This window comes from Halichoerus grypus, chromosome 2 (genome assembly GCF_964656455.1).
Source record: "Halichoerus grypus chromosome 2, mHalGry1.hap1.1, whole genome shotgun sequence".
In the NCBI taxonomy this organism is placed as follows: domain Eukaryota; kingdom Metazoa; phylum Chordata; class Mammalia; order Carnivora; family Phocidae; genus Halichoerus; species Halichoerus grypus.
The window spans coordinates 131,074,243-131,095,727 of NC_135713.1; the positions used below are offsets into that span (position 1 = coordinate 131,074,243).

Consider the following 21,485-nt stretch of genomic DNA (forward strand, 5'->3'; position numbering starts at 1 on the left):
TAAAGACTTTTAAAATTCTATCTAATAAAATGGTCAATACTTTCTTGGTACACAGTAATCTAATACCTAGTCCATGTGCAAATTTCCCTGATTATCTCAAAACTTTCATTCGCAGTGGCCTCCCCCCACCCCTTTTTCCTTGAGATTCAAATCAGTTCCCCTGATTTTCTTTGTCTCTTAAATCTCTCTCAATCTCATTTGTTTGTTGAAGAATCCAGGTAATTAAAATAAATATTTTAATTTCATCATTAAGTAGAGAGGCACAAAGGGGCACCTGGGTGGTTCAGTCAGTTAAGTGTCTGCCTTCCACTCAGGTCATGATCCCAGGGTCCTGGGATGGAGCCCCTCATCGGGGTCCTGGCCTGCTTCTCCCTCTGGCCCTCCGCTACTCGTGCTCTCTCGCTCTCTCCTTCTCTCACTCAAATAAATAAATAAAATATCTTTTTAAATGCAATTATTCAAGGGATGCCTGGGTGGCTCAGTTGTTAAGCGTCTACCTTGGCTCAGGTCATGATCCCAGGGTCCTGGGATTGAGCCCCGCATCGGGCTCCTGGCTCAGCGGGCAGCCTGTTTCTCCTTCTGCCTGCCCCTCCCCCTGCTTGTGCTCTCTCTCTCTCTCTCTCTGGTAAATAAATAAATAAATAAATAAATAAAATCTTTTAAAAAATGTAATTAATTCAAATTTGATATAGCTAACAATCTTTAACTAAAATTAGGGGGGATGAAATATGGCTTTTTTTCATTTAAAATAGAGTGGCGAATTACTTCCTCAAGTCATAGTTACTTTGCTTGGTTCTCTTTCTTCCTCTGTTGCCTGAAGGAGAATGGGGGTGCTGAGGGAATGCAAGGACCCTCTGGGATGAGACAGGAGCTCCAGGAGGTCAAACCAATGTCAGAGTCGTCTACTTAGAGTGCTTCCGGCCTCCAAAGACAGCTTCAGACGAGGCTGCTTTCGGTCCCAGCCTCCAGTACTGTCAGAATAGAGTGCTGGCTCCTTGCTTACCCCACTCGAACTATTCTATTTAGTTATTTTGGAACAAATTCAAAGGTATTCTGCCCTGATTCCCCCTTCAGGGCTGAGAACCCCACAGTCCTGCTGTTGGGAACATTGGTGGCAATTGGCATCAGCCGCTGGGAGCTGCCTTTCCCAAAATTACATCCCTCCCAGAGGGCAGCCCCAGGCCAATTACCAGTTGAGGCCGGGATACAAAGTCCTGGTTTCCTTGCTTCAGCTGGGGCCAATGCTGAAGGGCCCAACCAGCTCTGGAGTCCACCACAGACTGGAGGACAGCCCAAGGCCTCAGCAGCAACTTACGTCGTGGGTCAACCTCTCCCTCTGCCCAGCACCGCCTTCTTCATCCCCGGCAGGTGAATCTCCTGAGAGAGGTGCTCTCCTGAGAGCACTCCCTAATAAACCTTCTGTACTCATTTTTGTCTTGGTCTGTTTCCAGCAAACCCTGTCTAAAATGGTTGGTTAAAGAAGCTTCTTCCCACAGTTATTCTTCAGCCACTTGATTGCTTTCCAGAGGCAATCGTATGTATCAGTTCGTCATACATACTTGCAGAGACATTTCGTGTGGTTCTAAACAGACATGTACATATTCTGTCCCTCGCATGTTTTTTTTTTTAATTTTTTTTTTTTTAAGATTTATTTATTTGACAGAGAGAGAGACAGCGAGAGAGGGAACACAAGCAGGGGGAGTGGGAGAGGGAGAAGCAGGCTTCCCGTGGAGCAGGGAGCCCGATGCGGGGCTCGATCCCACGACCCTGGGATCATGACCCCAGCCGAAGGCAGACGCTTAACGACTGAGCCACCCAGGCGCCCCCCTCGCATATGTTTTTTAAACATACACCAGCTTTCAACCATTCTTTGCTCTGCTTTATTCTTTTAATAATATATTTATCTCTTAATAGTATGCTTTGCAAGACTGCCTTATTATTTTTGTTGGATGTTCACTATGGCGTTACCACAATTTATTTAACCATTACTCTATTATTATTGCATATATAAATTGCATCTGATTTTTTTTTATTACATGCCATGCTGTAAGATATCACCCTGGGCATGTATCTCTTCATAAATACATGATTACATCTCTAACACACAGAGCTAGAAGTCAAATTGCTGGGTCAGAGAATATGCATTTAAAATGCGGATTGATGTCGGGGCGCCCGCGTGGCTCAGTCGGTTAAGCGGCTGACTCTTGATTTCAGCTCAGGTCATGATCTCAGGGTCGTGAGATCCAGCCCCACGTTGAGCTCTGCTCTAGGTGTGGAGCCTGCTTAAGATTCTCCTCTCCCTCTGCTTCTGCCCCCCCTCCCCGACCCATGTCTCTCTCTCTCATAAATAAATAAATAAATAAAATATCGCTTGATATTGCCAAATTTGCCCTTCATGGAAGTTGATGAGAATGTGTATCATGCTATATCCTAGCCAATGGCCTGAGTTATTCATATTTTTTATCTTTATCAATCTGATAAGGAGGAAATCATCTAATGATAGCGTTAACTTTCTACTGAGTCATAGTGAGGGTCTTGTGTTTAAAAAACATTTATAATGAGCTTTTTTTCATGAACCGTCTGTTCATATCCATTGTTGATTTTTCTATTGGGTTTTTATTGTTTTCTTATCTTTTTGTAGAAGCTCTTTATGTATTAGGAAATGCAATATTATAGTATGAGCTACAAATACTGTTTCATGGTTTGTCATTTGTATTTAGACTTCGCTTTTGGTAGTTTCTGTCATGCTGATTTTTAAAATGTAGTTTATCACTTGTCTCTGGTTTCTGAGATTTGCGTTAAAGAGTACTAGGAGAAAAGACTTTGAGATAAAACCCAGGATGTGCTAGAAAGGAACATTCTAATTAAAACTGTGGATAAGACCAAAACTATTTGCAATTATCACTGATATTTCTCCAAAGAAGACATGCAGATGGCCAACAGACACATGAAAAGATGATCATCATTTCTTACCATCAGGGAAATGCAAATCAAAACTGCAATGAGGCATCACCTCAAACCTGTCAGAAAGGCTAAAATCAACAACACAAGAAGAAACAGGTGTTGGCCAGGATGTGGAGAAAAAGGAACACTTGTGCACTGTTGGTGGGAATGCAAACTGGGGCAGCCACTGTGGAAAACGGTATGGAGTTTCTTCAAAAGGTTAAAAATGGGGGTGCCTGGGTGGCTCAGTCTGTTAAGCATCTACCTTTGGCTCAGGTCATGATCCCAGGGTCCTGGGATCGAGCCCCGCATCTGCTCATGCTCTCTCTCTCTCTCTCGCCCTCTCGCTCTCTCAAATAAATAAAAAAATAAATAAAATCTTTTTTAAAAATCCCATTAAAAAAAAGAAGTTAAAAATAGAGCTACCCAATAATCCTGCAATTGCACTACCAGGTATTTACCCAAAGAACACAAAATACTAATTCTAAGGGATACACGCACCCCGATGTTTATAGCAGCATTATCTACAATAGCCAAACTATGGAAGCAACCCAAGTGTCCATTAATAGATGAATGGATAAAGAAGATGTGACATGTATACAATAGAATATTACTCAGCCATAAAAAATAATGAAATCTTGCCATTTGCAATGACATGGATGGAGCTAGAGAGTATAATCCTAAGAGAAGTAAGTTAGAGAAAGACAAATACCGTATGATTTCACTCATGTGGAATTTAAGAAACAAAACAAATTAGCAAAGGGAAAAAGAGAGAGAGAGAGACTCTGAACTATAGAGAACACACTGATGGTTACCAGGGGGGAGGAGAAGGGGGGATGGGTGAAATAGGTGATGGGGATTGAGGAGAGCACTTATTGTGATGAGCATTGGGTGATGTATGGAGTTGTTGGATCACTATATTGTACGCCTGAAACTAATATTACACTGTATGTCTACTAACTGGAATTAAAATAAAAACATAAAACAAAACAAAACAAATTATCACCAATAACCTAATAAAAATCTTGATCTTCCCTCTACCTCACCCTCTAAAACTCAGTCCTCTCATAGTCTGCCCCATTTCAGTAAGTGCCAACTTTATCCTTCTATTTGCTCAAGGATGGCCTAGGAATTCTCCTTGGCTCTCTCTTTCTCTCACATCTCACATTCAACCCATCAGCACTTCTTATCAGCTCTATTATTAAAACATCCGTACAATCTGACCTCTTTCCAAAACTTTCACTATTACCCTAGTCCAGGTCACCATCATGGATTATCATAGAGGCACCTAAATGGTTTCCCTGCTTCTACTCTGGCCTATACAGTTTACTTTCAAGCAGTTAGAGAGATCCTTTGAAAATATAATACAGATCACTGAACTCCTCTACTCAGCAACCTGCAAAGTCTCCAGCTATTTGGTTTAGGGTAAAAGCCAAAGTCTTCCCAATGGCTTAGGGTCCACTAAGTTCCTCCAACCTCATCTCTTACCACACACTGCCTGGCTCACTCTGTTGTCTTTGCTATTTACTCCTAGAATGCTAAAAGTTTCTGCCTCAGGGCCTTTGCAAGTCTGGTGCCTATCTTTAGAAGCTCAGTAGCCACAGCTCATTTTCTCCCCCCTTTTAGTATTTTGCTCAAATGTCACTTTTTCAGTGGGTCCCTCTGTGATCACCATATTTAGAACTCCACCCCCCATGTCAACATTTTCTGGTACTCCTTGTCCCCCTTCCTACTCTATAGCTCACATATCATATGACATTCTGAATATGTTGCTTATTTATTTAATATCTTCATACCCTAGCCCTGCCACCACTCATTTAAGTTCCATGAGGGCAGAAATCTATTCCTGTTGTGTTCACTTTTATATCCTTAGCCCTAGAACAGTGCCTGTCAGATAACTAGGATGGAATGGATTTTGAATTTTACCTGAGGGATTTCAGTTCTTAATTTGATTCCACAACAGTGTACTGAAAAGTAGCTGTGGATGGCTCTGCACTTGGAGCACTAGGAGGGGGGAAAAAACCCACCAGACATATTTTTCATATGGAAAAAGTTTCAAAGAAGAACTGAGGCAGAGTATTAAAAAAGACACACATGGGATGCCTGGGTGACTCAGTCAGTTAAGCCTCCGACCCTTGATTTTGGCTCAGGTCGTGATCTCAGGGTCATGAGATTGAGCCAGGTGTTGGGCTCCACGCTCAGCATGGAGTCTGCTTGTCCCCCTCCCTGTTCCTACCCCTGCTTTCTCTCTCTCTCTCTCTCAAATAAATAAATAAATAAACTCTTTTTTTTTTTTTTTCAAAGCACATATGTAGGAAAGCTTAAGCTTTTCCAGGTAGTTATATTAGAGGTGGATGTATGAAATAGATACTAGGAAATTAAACCTAGAAAATGCAAATTTTCTTAGTTTTAAGAGATTCTGGGGTTAGGTTACACCAAATTATACATGCAGTAGGAAACCAGGACAAGACTTGAGCAGAACTTGATATGGTGGGAAATGAGTTTTAAATGCTTCATCTCCCAGTGTGTCTAGGAGGCAGTGGGGCTGGAAAGGCAGCTTAGAGCCTAATGCTTACCGTGTCAGTGAGAGAGCTTGAGGTCAGTGATAGTGGCCTTAGAAAGGAGTCACATGAAAAATCCCGTGTATGTTGAATAAACATAAGCTAGCATATGATTGGCTATAGAAGGTAAAAGGGGGGGGGGGCGCCTGCGTGGCTCAGTCGTTAAGCGTCTGCCTTCGGCTCAGGTCATGATCCCAGGATCCTGGGATCGAGCCCCGCATTGGGTTCCCTGCTCAGCGGGAGGCCTGCTTCTCCCTCTCCCACTCCCCCTGCTTGAGTTCCCTCTCTCACTGTGTCTTTCTCTGTCAAATAAATAAATAAAATCTTTAAAAAAAAAAAAAAAGAAGGCAAAAGGGGGCGGGGGTTCAGATGGTGCTAAAATTTGAAGTGTAGGTGGCCCTTAAAGCATAAAGACGCCTTATGTAACTGGATCTTGGATCCTTCAACACGTCCTCTGGTGCTTTGATGTATTTGTGTGTAAGGAGACTTGTGATTACTCCATAGACCCGGAGAAAGCCAGCAATGCCTTGGCTCTAGCTGCTTAAGGAAGTACTTGTGCCCTTTACACTAGTAAAAGGAGTACAAGGAATAAACAGCACAACCCCAGGGAGACAGGTTTGTGGGGAGCTGAATGGAGCCAAAACCTGGGTAAAGAGGCTGAGAAGATCACCTGCCTTTTCTCTCCCTTGAAGTGTTCTATGGAATGTCATTGCTCAAGCTGCAGCTAACCCCTCGAATTTGACAAAAATTTGCATGGCTCTTCAGGAAAGCGAACTGCACGCTGCCTGAATTGAATCCGGCAGTTCTTTAGCCTCCGAGGATTGGTCATCATCCTCACCTGTGGGAAAATCAGCCCAGGTTGAATTTGCATATTGTACAATGGGTCAAAGGTAGCCCGTAAAAGGTCAAAGTCCCAGAAACTTTCTGACACCTTCGTTATCTACGCTTCACCTAGGTTTCTTATGCAAACATCAAGAGATTAATTAAACGCCCTGCCCAGCCCCTCCCCAAAAAAGAGAGAGAAAGAAAGAAAAAGAAAATCTATGTGATTCAGAGACACAGAATGTCAGTCGACTTTATATTTACCAGGATAAAAGATTTATCTGTAGTAGCTTATGGAAATATTTCTTTAATAATTTTGTACCTTCTAAATGACTTTCTTTAGGTGTGTTAACTTTTTCAAAAAGATTACCAAAACCAGTAAGCAAAATCTTGTTGGAACATAGCCATGCCTATTTGTTTATAAAGGAAACCAAACTTGATTCAGCCTATAGCTTAATGTTGGATTCATTCTCCGCGTGGGCTGTATCACTGTCATGGTCATAGCCCGGTACCCCGGAGTGTTTCTGGGCATTGCCAAAACAGCCATTTCCCACTGGACTCACTTGGCCCCTTCTCCCACTCCTCTGAAACAAATCATCCCCAATTATGCCTTAATTGAATGGAATATTTGAGCTGTTTGAGACAACTTGACTGTATCTAGAGCCAAAAGCAAAGAACTTAGTGTCTTTGACTCATCTCCAAATTTTGAAGTCCAATAATAAAAGACACTCTATGATTAAAGCGTTTATTTTAATTTTTTTAAAGATTTTATTTATTTGAGAGAGAGACACAGCGAGAGAGGGAACACAAGCAGGGGGAGTGGGAGAGGGAGAAGCAGGCTTCCCGCTGAGCAGGGAGCCCGATGCGGGGCTCGATCCCAGGACCCTGAGATCATGACCTGAGCCCAAGGCAGACGCTTAATGACTGAGCCACCCAGGCGCCCCGATTAAAGGGTTTATTATAGGTTAAGTTTAGTGAACTATTTAAAGCACTAGAGTCCTGTGCTCCCACTTCTCCCAGCTTATAAAGAGTTAATGCTGTATATTCCCGTGAAGAGATTTGATTTTAATACAATACAGAGTATCACTAAATACAAAAGCTAGAAAGGACCTAAGAGGTCCTATTGTCCATTTTATTTGCATTTTTCAGATGGTGAGACTGAGACACACAGAGATAAGGTCATATTTTATAGGACTCTATAACAGGCTGGAGAGGAGCCTGGAACTGGAATCCAGTTCATCTGATCCAGTGGTTTTGACCTTTACCATGTTTACAACAGAATAATTTACACTGTTTAACAGAATAAACTACAAGCACAATAATTCATCATTCAGCCATTTTTCAGAGGAAAAGCACCAGAGAATCTATCAGAAGGGACCTTTGGAAACATCCTGCTCAACTTCCTAGTATTTCAGAAATCCCCTTAGAGTTCACAGGCAGAGAGTATATTAGAGAATGCCAGACGCTGTAAGAAAACAAACCCCAAACTTTAATGACTAAACACAATTAAAGTTTACTTCTCAGTCATTTACCAATACAAGTATTACTGATGGGTAGCCTTTCACGAGGTAACTCAGAGCCCAGGCTCCTTTCATCTGATGGCCCACCTGTTGTAGGGTCATCTATGTGCAGAAGGAGGATGGGGGAAAGAAATAAGTAGAACAGACTTCTTAATCTTGGCCTTAAGAGAATATACCTTATCTCCTCTCACATTCCATTGGTGAGCACTGTTCCCATGGCCCCCTCTAGTTGCAAGACAGGCTGAGAAATGCAGTCAGGGGCTGGACACTATAAAGAAAGGAGTACAAATGTTTAGTGAACTCTCTCTGAAGCAAAAGGGCTGGGTCTATATTCCTGCACCAGTCAGTCGGTCGCTGATCCCAGGCAATACCTCGGGTGGGAAGTGGCTTCACCTCCCAGCCATCTGTGACTTAGGCAGTTTCCCTCAGCCAAATGCAAGCCTCTGGGGAATAGCATAGGTGTGAACCATTGGCAGCCTATAAAGGGGATGTAGCAAGACATCAAAAGCATCTGCTCCAGTCTGTACCCTTTGTACCACTCAGAGCTGATGGTTCCTCATGTTCCCATCAATCCATCTGGTTGCAGGTCCTCCAGGATTCTGGCTGGTGCAATTTCTTATAAGAGGAGGGTTTCTGGAACAAACTACAACCCTGACTGTAACAGGGGGTTCCTGAGGTTATGATAAATACAATTATGCCCAGGATGAATTGTTGCTCTTTCCAGCATGAAGGGGGTCTGATATAATCACTTAGCCACCAAGTAGCTGGTTGGTTTTCTCAAGGGGTTGTGTCTGGAGACCTCCATTGCTCTTCATTCCTGGTGGTTGGAAATGTGGCGGCAGCAGTAGCTAGATCAGCTTTGAGGAGAGGTAGCGCGTACTATTGAACTCACCCATAATCCCCATCGCGGCCACCACAGCTACTCTATTCAGAAGCCAGTTGTGCAAGGGCTGGTGTGGCTGAGGACGGAAACTAGCTGGCATCTGCTCAGTGACTCTTCCTGTCCCCTGGCTGGTCAGTGCCTTGTCTGTAACAGATAGGATCTGGCAGACGTTAACAAATGCTCTTGCCCACATCCACTAATCTGCTCACATGTTTCTCTAGACCTACTTCTTCATGATTTCTAATCTTGCTCTTTGCCAGCACACTACCTGACCAGTCAGGCCATTTGCCACTGCCCGTGAATCTCCATGTAACCTTTTTGGGGGGGACCATTTTCTCTCCACACAGAGTAGATACCCAGGAGCACCAAAGTAGATACCCACTGGCAGAATTTGTTTCCACCACCATCTTTGAGCCCAAGTGGGCTGTAGTGTGGTAGCAGCCTATTAACCTGAGGATTCGCCCTCCTCCATCAGCTGGTCTTAGGGAACCCTCAAGAAGCTATGAGTTCAAGGAAAAGTTCACGAAAGAGACGTGAGAGACATATCACTGGAAGTACTTGTTTGTACAGCTTACTCACAACCGGGGGACCTGCGTGAGCCCAGTCTCTGACATACTGTTTCCATCTGATGATGGAATGCTGCTGGTGTTCCCAGTCTTACGACGAGGTGTGTCTGAACAAGTCCAGCTCGTGGTGGGCAACTCTAATTGCGTAACTGCTTGATGTCTCATACTCAGAGAGTCCCTCCCAGGTCCCAAGAGTGTGTCAGAAGCTCTTATGTGAATGGTGTATAGTTCTCGGCTGCAGATGGCATGGCCTTGCCCAAGTACCCTACAAGTCTATCCTGCAATTGTCCCATTTGGGCATTCTGAATATTTCACACAGCATTTTTATCCACCACAGATCAGTCTGGTACCCTAGAAACCTTCGAGTCATATGACCCAAACAGCAGTGTCTCTTGTACGGTCACCCAGATCCACGACAGAGCCCTCTTCTGCTCTGAGTCTCATCCTTCCTCATCCCCCATAAGCAGGTCAGAGCAGGGTTTCGCAAATGTGATAAATACTACCTCCGAAGTGCTTGCAGGCTCTGTGCCTTTTTTAATGGCAGGAAACCCAAGGCACAGTTACTTGTCCTTTGGCAGAGAAGAGATGTCCTGGCATGTCCCAGAACACTGTGCCCCTAAAAATGTTTACATGGTGGCAGCCTCCTTCATCTTTTCAGTATTATCTTCCACCTTCTGAAGGGCACGTGTCTTGCCAGCCTCCCACAGCACTTGCCAGTTCCTCCTTCCCAGATTCACTTAGGGTCACATCGATACGGTTGACTAGTGTGAAGTTCTGTGGAACGTTCACACAATCCAGGTCCCTTTGGACTACATTATGATAGAGCAGAGGACAAGTAAAGTAGCCCTGGGGCCAAGTCGTGAATATGTTCTATTATCCCTTCCATGTGAAAGCCAGCTGTTTCTGATTCACCTTTCCGATGGGTCTAGAAAAGCAGTGCTTGCCAGTTACAGCTGCACGCTACATTCCAAAGGCTATATGAATCTGTTTTAGTGACGATACCACGCTCAGGCAAGCAACTTTGGTTGGGGCTCCTAATTGCTTGAGTTTCTGGGAGTCCCTATCATCTGCCACAATTCATCTAGTTTTTGCAAAGGACAAGCTATTGAATTAAATGGCAACTACGTGGGAACTATTCTCTGAATCCCGTAAGTCCTTGAGGACGCTGCTAATGCCTACCATTTCCCCTAGGATATAATGTTTTCACACTATGGCTGTTCATTTGCTTGTCTTTATTTTTAACTTTTTATTTTGAAGTAACTACAGACACAAGAAATTGCAAAAATAGTACAAGCAGTCCTGTGTACCAAGCTTCCTTTTTGCTCAAAACGTGTGAAATGCCAGAGTCATTGCATGATTTAACGCAGTCTCGCTCTCTTTTTTTATTTTTTTAAGATTTTATTTATTTATTTGACAGAGAGAGAGACACAGCGAGAGAGGGGGGAGTGGGAGAGGGAGAAGCAGGCTTCCCGCGGAGCAGGGAGCCCGACGTGGGGCTCGATCCCAGGACCCTGGGATCATGACCTGAGCTGGGATCATGACCTGAGCCGAAGGCAGACACTTAACGACTGAGCCACCCAGGTGCCCCTTAACGCAGACTCTTCTACCTGTATTTTGTCCCAGTCACCACAGGTGACAATCTCAGCGAGCGCATCCCTCCAGGAAGTCAGACTAACATTTTACCGTCTGACAATGATGAGGTTCACATTGCCATCTAGTGGTTGATTTATCCAATCCCGAATTCTAGATCTACTCGGCTTCCTAGGACCACTGCTGCACCAACTATCTTACAATATGCTCCCTGTGAACAGAGCCTCAGGAGGAAATCCCTGCTTCCGTGATCTTAAGGAGAGTGAAAAAAGCAGACAGGGAAGCCTGCGTGGCTCAATCCGTTGAGTGACCGACTCTTGGTTTTGTCTCAGGTCATGGTCTCAGGTTATGGTCTCAGGGTCATAAGCCTGAGCCCTGCATCAGGCTCCCCGCTCAGCGTGGAGTCTGCTTGAGATTCTCTCTCTCTCTCCCTCTGCCCCTCCTCCACTTGTGCATGTGCTCTCTAAATGAATAAATAAAATCTTTTATTTTATTTTTTTAAAGATTTTATTTATTTGTTTGACAGAGAAAGACACAGTGAGAGAGAGAGCACAAGCAGGGGAAGTGGGAGAGGCAGAAGCAGGCTTCCCGCTGAGCAGGGAGCCCAATGCGGGGCTCGATCCCAGGACCCTGGGATCATGATCTGAGCCAAAGGCAGATGCCTAATGACTGAGCCACCCAGGCGCCCCCTGCTTCAGTGATCTTAAGGAGAGTGAAAAAGGTAGCAGACAGGGATGCCTGGGTGGCTCAGTCCATTGAGCAACCGACTCTTGGTTTTGTCTCAGGTCACGGTCTCAGGTCATAGTCTCAGGGTCATAAGACTAAGCCCTGCATCAGGCTCCCCACTCAGCAGGGAGTCTGCTTGAAATTCTCTCTCTCTCTCCCTCTACCTCTGCCCCTCCTCCACTCGTACATGTGCTCTCTAAATAAATAAAGTCTTAAAAAAAAAAGTAGCAGACAGCAGGGGATGAAGTCTGGCAATCATACTCCTTAGAAGTCTACTCTCAGCCTGATCCCATGGGAAGCCCTGAATCATAAATTGCACCAAGGGGGCACCTGGGTGGCTCAGTTGGTTGAGTGGCCGACTCTTGGTTTCAGCTCGGGTCATGATCTCGGGGTCCTGGGATCAAGCCTTGCGTCAGACTCCACATTCAGCAGGGAGTCTGCTTCAGAACTCGCCCTCTCCCTCTGCCTCTCCTCCCTTAAATGAATAAATAAATCCTTAAAAATTAATCTCAGGAAACAAACTGAGGGTTGCTGGAGTGGTGGGGGGTGGGAGGGATGGGGTGGCTGGGGTGATAGACATTGGGGAGGGTATGTGCTATGGTGAGCACTGTGAATTGTGCAAGACTGTTGAATCACAGATCTGTACCTCTGAAACAAATAATAGAATATATGTTTAAAAAAAAAAAAGAAGATAGCAGGAGGGGAAGAATGAAGGGGGGGATATCGGAGGGGGAGACGAACCATGAGAGACTATGGACTCTGAGAAATAAACTGAGGGTTCTAGAGGGGAAGGGGGTGGGGGGATGGGTTAGCCTGGTGATGGGTATTAAAGAGGGCACACTCTGCATGGAGCACTGGGTGTTATGCACAAACAATGAATCATGGAACACTACATCAAAAACTAAGGATGTAATGTATGGTGATTAACATAACAATAAAAACTAAAAATAAATAAATAAATAAATTGCACCAAGAAGTTGTCCCACCCAGAGGAGAGGAGGCTGCTAGATCCCCTCATCACTTAGTCTTTGGCCATGGCCCTCCCCTGGGTGGAGGACATAACCGTCAGCCACTGTCTCTAGGACCACCGCCAATCAAGGAGGTTCCGGTCAGCCAAGGGCAATCCTCCATAAAAGGACAAAGCCCTGAGCCTTGAGCAGCCAAACACCCACAGCACCGGAAGGGGGGCGCTGAACACACAGCCTCTTAAGGGGGATGTGGGCAGGGCTCCCAACAGCATCCACCGCACCTCCCTGAGAAGACAGTCACTTTCAAAAACTGAATGAGGAGAAGGAGTGAACCGTGTGCAGCTCTTGGGAAGAGCATCCCAGGTGGTTGTGAGACGGGGCAGCATGTTTGAAGTACAGAAAGAAGCCCCACGTGAGTGGAAGGTGATGACAGAGGAGGGGAGGCGAGAGACGGTGTTTGGGATTCAGCCAGCGCAGCAGGACAAAGGTTTTCACTCTGATTACCGCTTCCTTAAGACACCCTATCTTTAAAGCTTGGCGATAACATTGTTTTCTAAATAAATAAATAGTGCACTCCAGGAATGACTTTCTTTTTAATCATTGGAGAAACAGGAACTGGAGTGATTCACCATGAGGAAATGTGAGTTAGTGACACGGTTAACAATGTTACTCCTGCTTCCATGAAAAGCACGCAGCCACACATTGCCTCGGAGCCTGTTCGGAACGCATCAGATCTGAGGTATCGCCGCATTCAGGCATTTTCATAAGGTAACCAAGCAGGTCCCATCTTGACCTTGGGTGCCTTATCTATTCCTTCCTAATTAGGCTGTACTTAAATGAACCATCTCTGAAAGGGAAAATAGATTATAGTCACACTAAATGGCTTTCTTAAAATACTTCACCATAAAAATTTAAAAAAGCACCGCACCTCTTGCTACTTTCTCTACGGCACATTGATTTTCTTTTCCCTCTCTGTATTATCACGTTTTTTAGTTTTATAACTTTTCTTGGAGGTTATGATGGCTCTCTCTCTAATAGTGCGTTACTGACCTCATTTATAAAGGTAACTACCAAGTACAGCGAAGTTCTTTTCCAGTACAGGTAGATCCTGTCTCTGCATGCACGGCCTCTCTTGTGCACCTCATCTACTCCAATATAAACTGTGGAGAGGCAGCTCCCTAGTCTCCATTCGCATGGCTTTGATCCTAATCTGGGCCTTCTCACCTGGATGTTTTTCCAAACAAGCGTCCCCATCTCTTAATCTCCAATCCATCATTTGAATTATTGACAGATACATTTTTCTGAAACCCTATTTTGATCATTAACATAACTCTCCAGAGTTATCTATTTTAATCATTTGTTTTAGCATTTAAAGTCCTCAATAAGCTGAATCCCTTTTCCTAAGATTCCCTTTTTTTTAAATTCCCTAACAGAATATTGCTCTGCCCAGGACATTCTCACCATCCTGTAAACACAATGGCTTTTTCTTTCCTCGCTGCCTCTGTTCATACATTCCCCGCATGTGGAAAGTTCTCTCTGGTTCTTCTCTGCTCACACCTCACCCATTATTCAAACCTTGCAACTCCTGTAAGCAGAGAGAGTTAGGGGTCCCCAGAAAAAAAGAAGCTTTTTTGACATAAGAAAAGTCATTTTAGGCCACCAGCCATCTTGTGAAAGAATGTAAGAACCGTGACCTTGACTTGGACTCAGTCACCTTAAGATGACTTTTGCCCCAAATCCATGCTGCATTCCCCATTGTGCAAGTTCCTTCATGAATATGTATGCACCCTTAGCTTAAAACTTCCCTGATTTTGTTGTTTGGAGAGACCCTGGTTTGGGAAAGATCTCTGGTGTTCTCCTTTACTTGTTGCAACTAAAATCCTTCCTTTTCCTATTCTTTGGCATGGTTCTATCTTTTGGCTCTACACGCACCAAGAGGCAAACCCAGTTTTGGGTAACAGTCCTGGAATTTGTCCTGATTTCTTTCACTCTATTAAACTTATCACTCCTCTGATAGGTGGCACCAGTCAAGGACTGGTCACCTAGCAATCACTTAGGATACAACGCACATGTAATTGTTTGAGAAACATAGAACAAGACCATGATCTTTGTCTTCCAATATCAGGATGGCAACGAGCCTTGCTGTACTTGCAAAGAATTCTTTTAACTCCCCAGGAGTTAACAAGTTCGTTATCCTGAGCAAAGAAAGAGCAGAGTTGTCACAATTCATTGCTGGGGGAATTAAGCATGTCCTATGTGACTCCACAGCAAGAAGACTCTTGGAAACTTGTGCCCACTATCCCTGGACTTCACCCCATGTGCCGTTTCCCTTCACTGATTTTGCTCTGTATTCTGTTGTAATAAATTACAACCATGAGTATAACTATACACTGTTTTATGAGTCTTCCTAATGAATTACTGAACTTGGAGGTGGTCCTGGGGACTCTTCATGCAAGCCAAAGGACAGTTAGTGGAGGAATGGATAAAGAAATTGTGGTGCGTCCATATGCTGGACAAGCACTCAGCAATAAAGAGCCATAAACTACTGATACATGCAATGAATTGGATGGATCTCAATGGCATTACACTCAGAAAAGCCAATGTCAAAGGGTTGCAAACTGTAGGATTCTATTACTATGACATTCGTAAAGTGACAAAATTATAACGTTGGGACATGGACCAGTAGTAGTGGATCCAAGGGAAAGGTGCAACTATCAAGGGGTAACATGAGAGAGTTTCTTTGTGGTGATGGAACAGTTCTGCATGCTGATGGTCATGATGGTTAATTGATTTCACAGAACTCTATACTCCTCCTTGTCCCCTCCCAAAAGGAGTGCATGTAAAAAGTGGTGAAATCCTAATAAATTCTGTATCTCCATACCTGAATTAATAGTGTTTTAACAAAATCAGTTTCCTGGTTTTGACCAATTACTATGGTTATGTAAGATATTATCATTGTGAAAGCTGAGTGAAGAGTGCATGAGAACTCTCTGTACTGTTTTTACAAATTCTTGTGAGTCTGAGATAATGTCAAAATATAAACGCATTAACAGAAGAGAGAGAGAGAGAGAGAAAGAAAGAGAGCGAGAGAGAGTGTGTGTGTGTGTGTATTTGCCCAATCTTGCCAGAGGAGACAAGAAGTCTGTAGAGAATAAATAGCATACTTTCTCCTCATGCTGCCAGAGAGCAGAGAGGACTCCCTTTTGTTTTACACCTGTTTGTCTTTTGTTCATTTTTAAAATTGAATCGCTAATTAAGGGTAGCAGAATATGCCATTCCCAAATATGTCACTTTGGCATAAGGATTATTTTGAGCTAAAGGCAATTGAGAAGATGTGGATACAGGAAAAGCTCTCTGCCTTCCTTCCACTTGCCTAAAACAGGAAATCCATTTGGAGAGGTGTCCCTATCTCTCCTCTCTACCAGGGGACAGAAGTTGATCATCAGAGACAACTCTACACCCTTATCAGCCCAGAAGAATCTCTAGAACAAACCTTGCTTAAACTAGCCTTTATCTACCACTGATTTCTCCATATATTCTCTCCCCCAATCTGCAACTTGTATAAGTTCTAAGTCCTTTTATTTGTTTTGTCAATTCTGTACAAAATTATTATTATTGTTCTTCCGTTAAGATGCTGTAAGATCCAGGGGCGCCTGGGTGGCTCAGTTGGTTAAGCGACTGCCTTCGGCTCAGGTCATGATCCTAGAGTCCTGGGATCGAGTCCCGCATCGGGCTCCCTGCTCAGCAGGGAGTCTGCTTCTCCCTCTGACCCTCCCCCTCTCATGTGCTCTCTCTCTCTCTCTCTCTCTCTCAAAATAAATAAATAAAATCTTAAAAAATAAAAAAAAAATAAAAAAAAATAAAAGATGCTGTAAGATCCAAGTTCTAACCACTGTTTTGAGTTACTCATCACCGGGTACTCCCATTTGTATGCATGAAGCATGTGTTAATAAACTTCTTCTTTTTGTTTTTCTCTTGTTAATCAGTCCTTTGTCAGTCTAATTTACATGGGTTCAGAAGAAAATCCTGGGAAGATGTGTGAAAAAAGTTAAAAATTTCCTTCCCTACCCTCATCTTTTTCTTATTGATTTGAAGAAGCTCTTTATATATTCTGAATGGAAGTCTTCAGATTTATGTATTTCATCTTCTACCAATCTGTGACTCTTTCCTTGTCCACTCTCTTAATGGAGTCTTACGATGAAAATAAGTTTTTAATTTTAATGAAGTCCAACATTTCAATCGTTCCTTTATGGTTAGTGCTTTTATATCCAGTTTAAGCAATCTTTGCTCACTCCACATTCTTCAAGTCAAAGTTGTCTCTGTTTGCCCCAAAATATACTCTCCACGACCAGTTTCTGGTCCAGCACCGAAGACTCAGCACTCCATATTTGGTGGTGAAGAATGGCTCTTCTCTCACTGTTGTTAGTACGTTCTGTTTTCAAAAGACAGGTCTGAAGGCTTTAGGAAGGGATGGTAAAGACTCATTAACACACTATATAGCACTAACACCCATCCATCAGAATGGGCCCTGATGGTGAACAGCCTGAACTAGGGATAGCAGAAGCATCATCCCTGCTTGTAGGGAGTGAACGTCCTTTACCCGTAATCCAGATTCTCTAAGTCTGTTTCAGCTGTGTGGACGGTGGCTTTGATTACCTTTGGACCAACTAGCATGTTGAAGGACGGACTGACTTATAGCGGCCTTCTTGCATAGCAGCCCTTTCTACAAAGATGCAGTGTTATTTAGAGCGTGGTCCACGCAACGTAAGCCTCACCGGGAAGCTTGTTAGAAATGCAAATTCGTGGGCCCCATCTCAGACCGTCTGAATCAGAATCTCTGGATGTGGGGCCCATAAATCTGCGCTTTAATAGAATTTCCAGGCAATTCTGAGGTATGCTAAATTTTAGGAACCACAGCAGAATAAAATTTCTTATAGAAATCAGCCAGCAACTTGACATTTATCCCCCAAATTAAGTACCTGGCAGCCTAATGTAGGCTCAAGAAACGTTTGACGAACAAAAACAAGAGTGTATGAACGAAAGCAAGAGCCCGAATTAAAGACAGCAACCACATTTAATCTTCCTGCTATTCATATACGCTAACTTGCCAACGTGGGCTCCCCATTCTCCAGTCATTAAAGCGTAAAGCAAAGGTCTGTGAAAAAAGCAAGTCTAGTTCACTTGTAATTAATCCTTTAAAAAAAAAAGAAATTACAGATTTAAAGTGTGATAATCGGTTGGAATATTTTAAGGTCTTTGTGAGAAGAATGCCGTTTTCTGAAACAGAGAATTCACATTTATATTAGACAAAAAGTCCAGTCCTCAAAGAAAGTTCTTTGTCTTGTGCTGCTTCATCCGAGAGAACAGCAGGTGGCAGATGGCCCCGGGCGCTGCAGGAGGGCTGGTGGTCGGGGCTTGGGCGAGGCCACAGAGCTTTCGGAGACAAGGCCGAGGACGAGGAGTGAATCCCTGTCACCAAGCTGGGCCGCCTGGCCAAGGACAGGAAGATCAAGTCCCTGGAGGAGCTCTATCTCTTCTCCCTGCCCCTCAAGCCATCTGAGATCATTGACTTCTTCCTGGGGGCGTCCCTCAAGGAGGAGGTTTTGAAGATCATGCCTGTGCAAAAGCAGACCCATGCCGGCCAGCAGACCAGGTTCAGAGCATTTGTTGTCATCGGAGATTACCATGGACACGTCGGTCTGGATGTCAAGTGCTCCAGGGAGATAGCCACTGCCATCCTGGCCGAGCTTTCCATCGCCCTGTGCGGGGAGGCTACCGGGGGAACAAGATCAGCAAGGCCCACGCTCTGTGCTGCCCCCAGAGGCACGGACATGGTCTCAGCCCCTGTGCCCAAAAAGCTCCTGAGGATGGCTGGTATTGACAACTCTACACCTCAGCCAGGGACGACTTTGCCAAGGCTACTTTGGATGCCATCTGCAAGACCTACGGCTAGCTCACCCCTGACCTCTGGAAAGAGACGGTGTTCACCAAGTCTCCCTATCAGGGATTTACTGACCATCTTGTAAAGACCCACACCAGAGTCTCCGTGCAGAGGACCCAGGCTCCAGCGGTGGCCACCACATAGTTTTATACAAGAAAAATAAAGTGAACAGAGGCTCTTTGTCTTGTGGTTTTGTTTTCTACTATTTAAGAGTTAAATTTTTTCCTCACGTAAGAATGGCCTTTTAGGAGCACCTGGGTAGCTCAGTCGGTTAAGCATCCAACTCTTGATTTCAGCTCAGGTCAGGATCTCAGGGTGGTGAGATCGAGCCCCGCATTGAGCCCCCATCAGGTTCCGTGCTGGGCGTGGGAGCCTGCTTAGGATTCTCTCTCTTCCACTCCCTCTGCCCCTCCCCCAACTCCCTGTCTTAAAAAAAAAAAAGCTTTCTTTTCCACTATGGTTAGGAAGTCCAGAGTCCACTGTTAACCCAGACAAATCATTTACAGTGAAGTTATATCTTTATAATGGAGATGTTGGCATAATATTAACTTCTGGCAACGCTGCAGGCGAAGTTATATCAAGGACAGCCACACATTCTTCCAAGGTTACTTTCCTGGAAGGTAAATTTTTGCTTAGCAACAACTTACTCAAAAGATAATGGTGCAGGGGCGCCTGGGTGGCTCAGTCGTTAAGCGTCTGCCTTCAGCTCAGGTCATGATCCCAGGGTCCTGGGATCGAGCCCCGCGTCGGGCTCCCTGCTCGGCGGGGAGTCTGCTTCTCCCTCTCCCACTCCCCCTGCTTGTGTTCCCTCTCTCACTGTCTCTCTCTGTCAAATAAATAAAATCTTAAAAAAAAAAAAAAAAAGATAATGGTGCATACCCATGTACAGTTTTATCAAGATTAATTGATTATCTTAAAAATTATGTCCTTAGACCACCCAACAGCAAAACACAGCCAGGGCATCCAATATATATATCGAGTTAGAGATACAGAATATTCCTTTGCTACAAGTTGTTATGGGAATCTAAGGAAGATGGACTGTGAATCCATTACATTTTGGCCCCACAATTAACATGCAATTTCATAATTTGGAATTTAATGATTAATGAAATGAAGCAGGAAAACTAATATTCCCAAAAAAGGGGCAAAATAAAATGTGTTGCATGAAAGCACATAAAGCCCTTTGAATACTGGTGGGGATGGGGGTGGGGGTTGGGGGGCTTAGAGTCAGGTGTGATGCAAGGCTCTCCCAAGATCCAAGGTACCCTTTCCAGGGCCTCCTTAGGTCTCTCACTTCAGCCATTCAATAAACATTCACTGAAAGTCTGCTCTGTGCAAAGCACTGAAGTAAAAGCAAGGGGAAATACCAGGAGGATTAAGGATTGGTCTCCATCCTTCAGGACATTTATGCAGGCAGAATAGTAATATAAAGAGCCATGGAAGCCCAGAGCAAGGGAGAGTTATAAGAGTGAAGGCTTCATGGACAAAATACAGTTGATCTGGACTTTGAATGGATAGATCAGTACATGGTTATATTAGACAGGGTGGGACGGGGAGAGGCTATACCCAGGACAAAGCTCAGACCATTCCCAGCAACGGTGGAGGGAAGCGACCTCAGAGAAAGGACAGTGAATACAAGCGTGTGGGGTGGTAGTGCACGTGTCATGGGCAATAAGATAACCACCATCGCTCCTTTCACTGTCCTGGATGCCACACACTCTACCTATTAAAATGACCGGGCTTGGATGGTGCTGGTCCTTATATAACATCATGTCTGGTCTTTGAATCATTAATGGTTTTATGAGTGTGTGTGTGTGTGGTCAAGTAGACATATCAGAAAGCTTACCATTTCAACCCTTTTAAAGTGGTATAGGTCCAGGGTGCCTGGGTGGCTCAGTTGGTTGGGCAACTGCCTTTGGCTCAGGTCATGATCCTGGAATCCTGGAATCGAGTCCCACATCGGGCTCCCGGCTCAGCGGGGAGCCTGCTTCTCCCTGTGGCCCTCTCCCCTCTCATGCTGTTTCTCTCTCTCTCTCAAATAAATAAATAAATAAATAAATAAATAAATAAAATAAAGTGTATAGGTCCAGTGACATTGAGTACATTCACACTGCTGTGCAGCCAGCTCCAGAACTTTCCATGAATGATTTTTGAGCAGGAGCATGAAGGAATCACAGAGGGCATTAGCAAAATGACTAGTAGCAGCTTACAGGACCACCTGAGCTGTCCTCACATGCTTACCGGGAAGATGAGAGAGAGGACAGGGAACATGTGAGGAGGTTATTGCAAGTCACTTGGTGCGAGGAGGAGAGTAGATCCTCCCTGGGAAAGAAAGAGGGGACAGCCATGTGTACACCACTCTCCACCTACAAGGACAGATGAGACTGAACGGTTTGGTCGGGGAGGGGAGCAGGACTCTAAAGTGATTTCTGAGACCCAGAAAACTGAGAATATGGGTGTATTATTCATTGATGGTATTTATCAACATTAGCTAATTTCAGAAATAGGCAAGGCTGGGAGAAAAAAGTAGGTCCAAGAAGAAAAGAGCAGGGAAGATGAGAAGCTCCTCTGATGAATCTGAGACTCTTGGTGAGACAATTATTTGAAACATGCAGCTTGGAGTAGGAATTCCAGCTTAGCCTGCAAAAGAGATTAGAGGTGTGAATTTTTTGGTTTTCTCTGAGGTGAGAATATTTGAAGCCAAAATGGCATGTGAAATATGTTCCTCTTCTTGGCGGTGGGGGGGGGGGGGGGTAGAAAAGGGAAATGTTCCTGTTCTCATTTTCAGGGAATTTCTACTTCCTGAATTCACTATATTCTTCCTCCCAGGAAAAGCTACTTTGCAACTAAATCAGTCATAGTTGCTAAAATGTAACTGGCGGGCGCCTGGGTGGCTCAGTCGTTAAGCGTCTGCCTTCGGCTCAGGTCGTGATCCCGGGGTCCTGGGATCGAGTCCCACATCGGG

The 21,485-nt window shown here is 44.3% G+C and overlaps 1 pseudogene; it reads left to right on the forward strand.

Moving 5' to 3' along the window:
* LOC118521667 (small ribosomal subunit protein uS5 pseudogene) overlaps nucleotides 1–18,678 on the forward strand; it is a 40,400-nt pseudogene extending 21,722 nt beyond the window's left edge.
* Nucleotides 18,679–21,485: the final 2,807 nt, after the last annotated feature.